Here is a 9,691-nt window from a genome sequence, read left to right as displayed (position 1 = left end):
CGCTGGGGCGGGGGGGGCATCGGGGTGGGCCGAGAGGGTCCTGTTCCATTTTACAGAACACGGACTTGTACAATGTCAACTCGTTTTTTAAATTAAAAGCAGTTACCCAGCTTCTCCAGAGCAAGGCGGACCTGTGGGCTGAGGCGCAGGCCTGGCTTTGGTTTCGGTGTCCGAGGGGACGTGCGTCTCGCCGAAGCCCGATGCAGCAGGAGCGAGTTCCTCCAGCTGGCCTGTCTCCTAGAATTGTCCCCGTGCCACCGTGCAGCTCCGAGACGGGACGGAGGGGCCTGGTGCGTAACTGGTGTAGCAGATATTGCCCACCCAGGGGCAAGAACGGCTCTTGGAACTTCACCACAGGCCGGGAGAAAGGACACAGACTTACCGAGGGATGTTCTCAAAGGGCGGGGGGGAGGGTCTTCTTATTTGGTGTGGCTGAGGGATGGGAAGGGAAGAGTCATTATTTTGTTTTGGTTTATTTTGGGTATGTCAGGACCTAGTCTCCAAGGCACCAGGTTTCAGGTGCTGAACTCTTCTTCCTTTTTGGAATGTGGCAGGTGGACTGAGGGAGGAGGGGAGGGATGGGACACACTCCCTGTGAGAAGCAGCATTTGCTGCAAAGTCTGTTTGAGGAGTTGTTAAAATAAATATATATAAATATATATATATACAAACATATATATATATATATTACAATGCCAAAAAACGAACCAACCAACACAGTGAACTCAAAGAGGCCTTGAAACGCCTGGAATTTCAGGGGTTCTGTGTCTTTCGTTTCGCTCTGGGGTTATCTTTCGCGCTTTTTTTTTTTTTTTCATTTCTGGTTTTGGGGTGCGGGTGGGGGAGCCTTTTGAGGCGGGCGGGGTGGGAGCTGCCCTGTCCCACCTGGGAGGGAGCTGGTGTTTGCTGCCCCGTGTCCCTCCCCAGCGCGTCCGTGGCCCGTGCTCTGCACGTCCCCAAACAAGTGACTCTGAGCTCTGTGGCCCATGGAGCACCCTCAGCTTCAGGGGTGACTTTCAGCCCATCTCTAGCAGTGACCATGGAGAAAACCATTAGCCCGGGATCTGGTGTGAGGAAAACACTGACTTCGCTAGCAACAGCAGCAGCTCACCCTTTGCTTGGTACTGACGTGGGTTTTACATTGATGGGTTTAATTTTCTGACTGAAAAAACAAATTCTATGCAATTTCTGGTTGTAAAAGGAAAAGAGACGACAATGGAGAGGGGCAGGGGAGATAAAGCCTTGAGTGAAGGTACATCCTGTTCTTGAATTGTTTTCTTTTCTTTTTGTCTTGAATGTACTGAAATAAAAGATGTCCTTGTATAATCATGCTTTTTTTTTTTTTTCTCTTTCCTTCCCTGTCCACACTCACAAAAGTCCTGAAACTGTTTGAGACCCGTCTGCTGAGGGAGAAACCCAGCAACCGCCCCACTGAGAGGGAAGAGGTGCTTTGGCTCTTGCAGGTCCTTGCTGCCCGAGTATGTCCGTTGGCGTTGTCTGTAGTGGAATGGAAATGGGAGAAAAAAAGAAAAGGCCAAAAAAAGAAAGCCCAAGATACGTGGTGGTAAGGGGAAAAAACCCCATGACCAAGAGCAGCGCAGTCTGACGCGTCTGCCACGCCGTGAGAGTAAAACCTGCGTGTTCAGGGAGCGCTCGTGCAACAAGGAGAGGATTTAGAGCTTGTTTTGTACGATATCGTATGATATGTTCATTAAGGTGCTTTCTGGTCTTCATATTTATAAATCTGTGGGACTTTTCCCTCCCACTGACTAAACAGAGCAGTGAAATGAGGTAGGGGCTTCGCCGGTGCCGTGGGATCAGAGGGGCAGATCCTCAGCTCAGCTGAGTCGGCAAAACCTCCATCCCTGTGCTCTGCAAGGAGCCAAACTTGGGCTTTAAAAGTACTGACAGCAGCACCAGAGAGATCTGAGCGCGCCTGCCTTGCATTTAAAGGCCGACATGTTTTTACGAGCAGCAGAATATATTCATCAAAAAGAAACTGCTTTTTAAAATTTATTTACAGATTAGCAGGAGAAAAGGCCCCATTAATCATTTATCAGACCTGATGTTTTTTCACCACAGTGAATAAAGAGGGATCTTGACAGAGCCAGACATCATTTCTCTGCTTCTGCAAAGATCTTGCAGTCATCTGTTCAGACAGAAGATGTCAGGGAAAAAATTATGAGAAACCACCTGGTTTCTCTTTGTCTTTGCTTTTTATCTCTCCTGCTAGCTTGCCCCACCTGTATGGTTATTTTATATCTGGGTCTGTATTTTAAGGAGATTTTTTTTTTTTATGCCACTCTTCTATTTTTTTTTAATTTTTTTTAAACGTTCAGCGTGTTTGCACTCAGAACAGAAATGGACCTCGGAAGAGGAGTGGATGGATAAAAGCTGCTGTCATGTGGATGCCTTTTCTAGTGTCTCTGTAGGTTCTGTGTTTTCTGCTCACCGGTAAATCCCACAGACAGCTTTACGTGTATGCCTGGCTGTGTGCTCGTATGCATTTCAGTGCCCAGGTGGGTTTACATCTCGCACGTTCTCTCTCTCCAGTTTTTGCTCTGTCTTTGAAACTATTGTGGGGGCTCTTTTGCTCCGCCGGCCCCAATGCTACTGCAGTTCAAGATCTGGTTCGCCGTCCAAAGGGCACTTTCCCAGCATTGCCATCTCCTGATAAAACTTGAGTAATTCTAGTAAGATATCTCTGCAAATTCCAGTGGGAGCCAAAGATTAGATCAAATAGAATGCAATACTTCGCTTTCTCTCCTCTAGCTGTTTTGCTCCATGCTGCTGGAGCCCCCCCCGTTCGGTGACAAGCCAGTTCTCCAGCCCTGCTGGGCGGACAGCAGTCTGGGAGGTTCCTAACGAAGAGCTGGGATCTCTCTTCATGCGCTAAACCCCGTGTTTGTGTTGTTATTCCAGGCGGTTCCATTTTCACCTGACGATAAAAAGCTTTTTGCTCCCTGGAGGTTGCAGAGGTGAAGGCTCGGGCTAGCCTGGGGGCATTTACTGAGCTAAGTGGCATAAGCAAAATAGAAAAGGGTCGTTCTGTGAACTGTGAGAGCCCACAGGACTTTGGGAAGAAAGACGGTGAGCTATAAATTATAAAATAGAGACTGAACCCTTTGGACCTTAGTGGTCCTGAGGCAGGAATCTTTTTAACCATTTCAGATGCAGAGAAATCTTCCATGCTTCTGCCTGCTCTGCTTCTCTCCTTGAACCCAAAGAGCATCACCAGGGAACTGGCCCAAAAGGTGGAGGAAGGGGCAGAGAAAATAGCTGTTGTTTGCCTTTTTTTTTTTTTTTTTTTCTTTTCCTCAGAGGTTCTGAGTTACAGAGTCTGGAAGGGGTGTGAGTCCCAGCAGTCGTGTGTAAGCTGGTGGAGATGCCTACAGCACTGGGAAGGGCGGCTGTGGGCACAGGGTAACCGGGACAGGAGTGCGGGTAACTGGGTTTGATGGTTCTTGAGTGACGACTCTGAGCGGTCGAGACATCCCTTGGGAAAAGGGAGGGACCTGCGGCGAGATCTGCTCAGTGGAGGCTGCGCGGCGACTGGTTTCTAAGCTTATGGAAGAGCCAAGAAGCAAAGTTGGGCTGCTTTGGTGGTGCGTTTGGGGTGACGCTGTCAGGATTTGGCTATGAAAAGGCTGGCATGAGCGACCAAAGTCCCGTCCATCGGCTTTTGTTTTATTTAGCTCCGAGATAAGTGTTTATCTCCTCTACTTCGCTTGTGTATCCAATGAAGGTGGTGAAATTTCTTGTGGTGCATAAAATATGGCTTTGACTCGAGAGGAAGAAGCAGCACTGCCCATCATGTGGAGAGCCAGTCTCCAGAGGTCGGATGCTCCGAAGCAAGGAAAATAGCCCCAATGATACCTAGGGGCAAAAGTGGAGGCAGAGTCAGGCCAGTGATCTGCAAGAGGAACAGCAAACAGCCATCAGAAGTGGTGAAAAGTAAGTTCGGGCTCACACTTGATGAGTTTTGTCCCTCCTTGCTGAACAGAGGATAAAGCGCCCGCAGTTCCAGAAACCCCAGCAGGGCTTGATGGGCGGTAACTGATTGAAAACACAGAGCCGAACTCTTCTGGGTACAAAGTGGCACTGATGAATTCGGTATAAACGGGCTCCTCCAGAACCTCATCCCACCCGGGGAGAAATCGGCGCCGTGTCCGTGGCGCTGGACAACGGGCAGGTGTGTGCATCCCGAGGAGGGAGCTGATAAAAGACTGTGGGTGGCAGACCACATCCAGTATATGTTTTTTGTGCCTCCAATTATTTACTGCTAGTTTTCTCAGTATTAATTATCAGAAACACTATTGATAGGTACGATCTTTAAATTACCTTGAAATTAGAACAAGTAAATTCCTGTAGATTGTTCTTTTGCGGGAAATCACAAAAACCTACTTGTATGAAGATTTCCTCCTTTCCAGTCCAGAGAAGACACCCTGCGACCCTTCAAGAGAGCAATTTTATTTTAAAATATATCTTTTTTGATGGTCTTAGTACCTAAAAGCCATTAACTATAACAGTATGGTCACCTTGTGCAGCCAGGGTTTTATGCTAACAGACTCTTACCTGTGCTTTCTCACTAGTTAACATTTGTCGTTGTGCGGATGCATCCATCAAGATTTACAGTCCTGTTGCTGACAAAAAGGAAGAGGAATTTGGGCATGGGCACTAGAGTGAGAGCTTAGTCAACCAAAAGCTGCAAATCAGAGGAAATCACTAACTAAATTAATAGAGACCAAGATTTTTTTTGTTTTTCTCTCCAAGGAAAGCTGAGTTAAGAGTCTGATTTGTGGCAGGACCGCAATGTTTTACCCCAGAAAGCGTCCCAGCCGGCAGACGAGCATCTCCGGCCTCGCCACCGAGATGCGGCCGCCCCATCACCGGCCCTGAGAGCCCTGCTGGGGCCGGAGCAGGAAGAAAATGAAGCCGGCTTAATTAACAAAGGCTTTCTCTTCTGCTCTGTGTAGTTCTGCAGTTATCAATGTAGCTGGCAGTTCTCAAAGACTGAAATGACAGCAGTTGGCCGTAAAAGAGATAACTGTCAGATTAGCCGGCACATATCTTCTGCCCAGGGTTTCTATATCATCGCTATCTTGAAGGATCTCCGTGTATCAAAGGGACTAGCTGGCCATTTGCCTTTAAAAAGTACCCTTCCCAGTGTGATAAATAGGGGTCTGTTACAATGGAAAGACCTAACAATTCTTGTTTCTTGACGTAGGCTGTATCGGAGTAGTATTTTTCATGCTTTGATCAATTTGTACAGACTTTTTGCTGTTTTTATTGTGGTGCTTGTGTTTTCGGTGTCTCATGTGTTGAGCTTAGGGTGCAAGGGAGAGAAAACGTCTGTTGGAGTCTAAGGGCAGCAAGAAGGGCCAGCCCTGGGCTCTTCTCATGGCCCATCAGGGTGAGGGGGAATTTCATTGACATGGGCGAGGAGAAGGCAATTTAGACAAGTATGGGCGAGACCTGTGCTTTTTCAAACCCGTTACCTTCCTTCGTTTCTCTTCCTCTATCTCTGTCTTCCAAGCACCTTTCTCTTTCCTGTTCATCCCCCAAATATTCCTATTCATGTTGCTCAGTCTCAGCTTTTGCCTGAACTCCCAGGGAATGTTCATGAGTGTAGCCTTCTGGCTTTTTAGGCTTAGCTCTTGCTGAGCTGAGATTTAAGGCGATTTATTTTGAAGCCAAAAGCGAATGCAAATGAGAGGGAAGAACTAGGGGAGGAAAAGAAAACAAAGACAGACCTCTTATTCCCAGGTGAGCACTAAGATGTTTCATCTACCCGATTGTTCTTCCAGACTCTCCAGTAAGTACCCTTGTGTGCGAGTGAGCACAGCTGTAGAGGATGCTCTGATTATTGCTTGCTGAACTAAACTGGGACAAGGAGGTGAACGCACAGCCTCTGGTTTTATTCCTGAGCCAACGATCAGCCACAGCCAACATCTTCAGCCCTGAAATGGAGGTCACGACGCGGTAGGGAGCCAGACGTTAGCAGGAGGCTACCGAGTGTCCGAGGCCCCGGGAGCCTCTTTGCGAGGAAGGTTTGTTTGCTGGCCGTTTCAAATGGCCCCAGCATGCTGCCGGCCATCCGTCTGCATCAAATGGACCAATATTTCTGTTTGAAGCGAAGCCTTGAACGTAAAGTTTTGGAAGGGAGTGTCTCTGTGGGGCGCTAAGTCCGCTGGCTTAGCAGACGCAATAGTTACTCCGACCAAGATATTGCGTTATAATTCTCCCATGTGGACGTTGTATTTCAAGGGGGCATCGTTATTCTGTAATGAACCCCTCCTTTTTTAATTTTCGGACAAAATCGTGTCCACAAAACTGTTAGAAAGCAGCAGCAAGGGTGGCAAAACTGGGTGGCAAAAATGCCACCAAGCCCAGGTTTGAGGTGCTGAGAGACCAGAACATCTGCACCGGCAGCGCTCGCCGGGGCTTTGGGAACGTCACTTTTCCACCCCGGGCCTCCACTCCGCACCCTAAAATGGGGATGACCTGAGTATTTCCCAACCTCACCGCGTGTACTAAATACCCTGTCAAAGAATAGAAGTGGAGGAAATTCTTTGGATTAATGCGTAGGACTGGAGGGGGTCTGGCAAGGTTTAATCCGTTCATGTTTGCAAAGGGCTCTGAGAGCTCCGGATGAAAGCGGGTGGAGGTTTGCCAAGTGTTTGCTAACGTTAATGGTTAATTGTTTTGAATGCTGGCAGCCCGCATACTCAGCCAGCGCGGTTCTCCGGGTGAGATCCGGAGCTGTGGTGGAGCTGTTGGACACGCAAGACACGAAGAGTCAGCTTCTCGCTCTGGTTTTGTCCTCTTCTCCCAGCCAAAGCCCCATTCCAGAATCAGACTAGGTGCAAATCCAGAGCATTTGGCAGAGGAAGACCTGGAAAATTCATGTCTGGACTCATCTCTGTCTGCTGGTGCCCCTTTTGTCTGGCTGAACAGCATGGAAAGCGTGGTCCAAAGTGAGAGTTTGTGAGATTTGATTTGCCAGGCATAATTCGACAGCCAGCACCATGGCAGCGGTACCTGAGAAAACCGCCTTTATCTAATAGTAGCCGTTCCGAAAATGAGATCAAACAAATCAAAGGTTCAAGGTCCATTTGGTCCTATGAACACGGCAAGCAATTGCCAAATTATGAAAATCCAGCAGATCTTCGGACTGCACCGGGACTGATTTATTTTTTATTTCTATGTTTAAATGCACATTCTGAATTTCTGAAGTTGAAAGTTGTATTGTTCCTGTCTTTTGGCTGTTGATAATATTTTAGAATTATGACCGCGGAGTAATGTTTGCTCTAAAAAGTAACTTCAAGGTGCATTAGTCTCAGATAATTGACAGAGTCTGCAGTGATTTGGGAAGCACTTATGCGGAACCAAAGATCTTAGTGAATTGTTACCTTAAATTAATGGGGTAGTGAGAAGCCGCTTGGGGTTGATCAGCTGGCGGTCGTACTAAATGAAGTCGAGCTTTAAAGTTATTACTAAAATATATATGAGGTGGCGATGATTTGGATTTAGATGCTAGAATTGTGTCTCAAGGGGCCCAAATCTGCAACGTGCTGTGAGTCCTCAGGACTTCCCCGGCTTCGATGGGAGCAGAAGGCGCTTGGTATCTCTTAGGACTGGGCTCTTCAGCCGCTGGAGCTCAGCTTAAGCCAGTGTGGCCAACGGGATTCTCACCTTTAACTCCCTTCTTAATCCCCAGATGAAATGAAAGGTCTTCTCTCAACATTTAGTAAATCTCCAATTTTATTTCTCGTTATTAAATCATGAAATTGGCCAAAAATGTTTAAATTAGTGAAAGGAAGAGAGATTTGTGAGAAAATTGAAGTCTCTCTGAGGAACTGAAGAATAATCTCCAAGGATGAAGAAAGTCGCGGTCACCGAACCCAGAAGCACATGCATCAAAACGCTACAGAAAATAAGTAGAAAATTGCGTGTGTTTCAAATCCTCTCCTCTACATCTTCTGGTGGTTAAAATATAGAGAAAATTACTGCGTTAAGCAGCAGAGCCCACTAGATGCTCTTTCCCCTGCTGCTGCTGCTGCCTCTGCGTGCGACACGGAGAAACGCCACGACCTCGCTGGGTCCGCGTCCCCGTGCGCGACAGCGGCACCGCGTCCCTGGGCACAGATCTATCAGGTGTTGTTACTGTGGGTCGGGAATTAATTTGGTTTAGGTGCCTCACTCCAACTAGAATGAGGCCGGCTGTTTGTTATTAACATAGCGAGTAATTAACGGTTTGATTTTTTCACAGGCTGTGTTTGATTCTCTGTCTCAGGTAATTTTTCAAGAGCACATGCTCTTCGTTTTTTTTTTTTGTCTGAAAGATCTGCTCCAGATCAGATGGGAGTGGAATTAGGGGAGTCTGTGGCTCGTATTCTGGACGTTAACAGTGGTTTCCTTCGCTATCGACGCACCCATGAACCTGCGCGGACTGCGGTGCGTGCCGCCCTCGATGGCGGGCGGCGTTGATTTGTGGTGCATTAGAAGTGTGAGCGACGAGGGCAGGATTGCGACCGGAATTTTTTCAGATCTTGAGGACGCAAGAGGTGACTCCGGTTCCCACGGCCTGGCTGATCCTGGGGGAGGTGGGAAAAAGGGGCTGACGTTGGCGGCGGATCCTTGTCTGCCAGGGAGGGCAGATGGAGACCCATCAAACTGAGTTCTCTCGAACAACGAGGCACCCAGCAGATGATAAGCACGTTGGGTCTGCGCTACCTGGGGCTGAATTCAACCCGGCCCCTCGAGGTGAAAGACGATATTGTGTTAACAATTCCCCGTCTTGTCCGGTCTGGGTTGAAATGGTCTTTAATGTGGGCCAGGGGACACACTGGTCACTTTCTCACACTTGCAACGCAGACATCTGGTGTATCCAGGTGATCTGTAACTATTGAAAGAAGCAGCTGAAATGTATTTCAAATCAAACTGGGGCCAGTTACCGGCTAAAGCTTGCTCTGTCTGCCTTCTAGCAATTAAATAGCACAGGTAGGCTGTGCGAAAAAACCCATGAGATTGTTAGTAAAAGAGTGTAGCCTCTGAATGCAATGGAGTTCTTTATCTCACTGAAACAGATACGAGAAGTAAGGGGGGAAAGGAAAACGAAAAGAAGACAAAGCTCTCTCTGGAATCTACTAAAAGAACCAAATAAACCATTCAGAGCATGCGGGTAGATGTTTTTTTACGGAGCGTTAGCGAGGCAATGTTCATCTGTGCTAGCCTGCACAGGAACAAAATAAACCCGACGTTGTGTCAACAGGGTAATAAGAAAGAACACCAAAGTGTTTTTTCTCTCTATTAAGGGGAAATCAGGCCCGCGGAAGCCACACACACACATTTCCGGGGATGACAGGGCGACACGCAGCACAATTACAAGGAGATGGCGCGTGTGATGTGGACCGTGGCCCTGAAAACCCTGAACCCCTTCACGTAGCGGCAATGGTAGAATTTTCCCCAGGATGTGCAGCAGTAATGTGAATTTTTCATAATCAGATTGCAAAGTCAGGCAGCCTTTTTTCCGCCAAGTGTCTTGAAGATACGTACACAACGCTTTGTTTAAAAAGCTGCTCTGCGTGAACCAAGTCCCGGCAGCGAGCAGTAGGGAACGGGAGACAGAGTAGCTGAATTTTGGGAGCAGTAATAATCTGGAGCACCTCTGATTAAGCTTGATATAGCT

Source organism: Caloenas nicobarica, chromosome 26 (assembly GCF_036013445.1).
Source record: "Caloenas nicobarica isolate bCalNic1 chromosome 26, bCalNic1.hap1, whole genome shotgun sequence".
In the NCBI taxonomy this organism is placed as follows: Eukaryota; Metazoa; Chordata; class Aves; order Columbiformes; family Columbidae; genus Caloenas; species Caloenas nicobarica.
The sequence above is the reverse complement of the archived record's forward strand: the minus strand, read 5'-3'. Positions refer to the sequence as shown.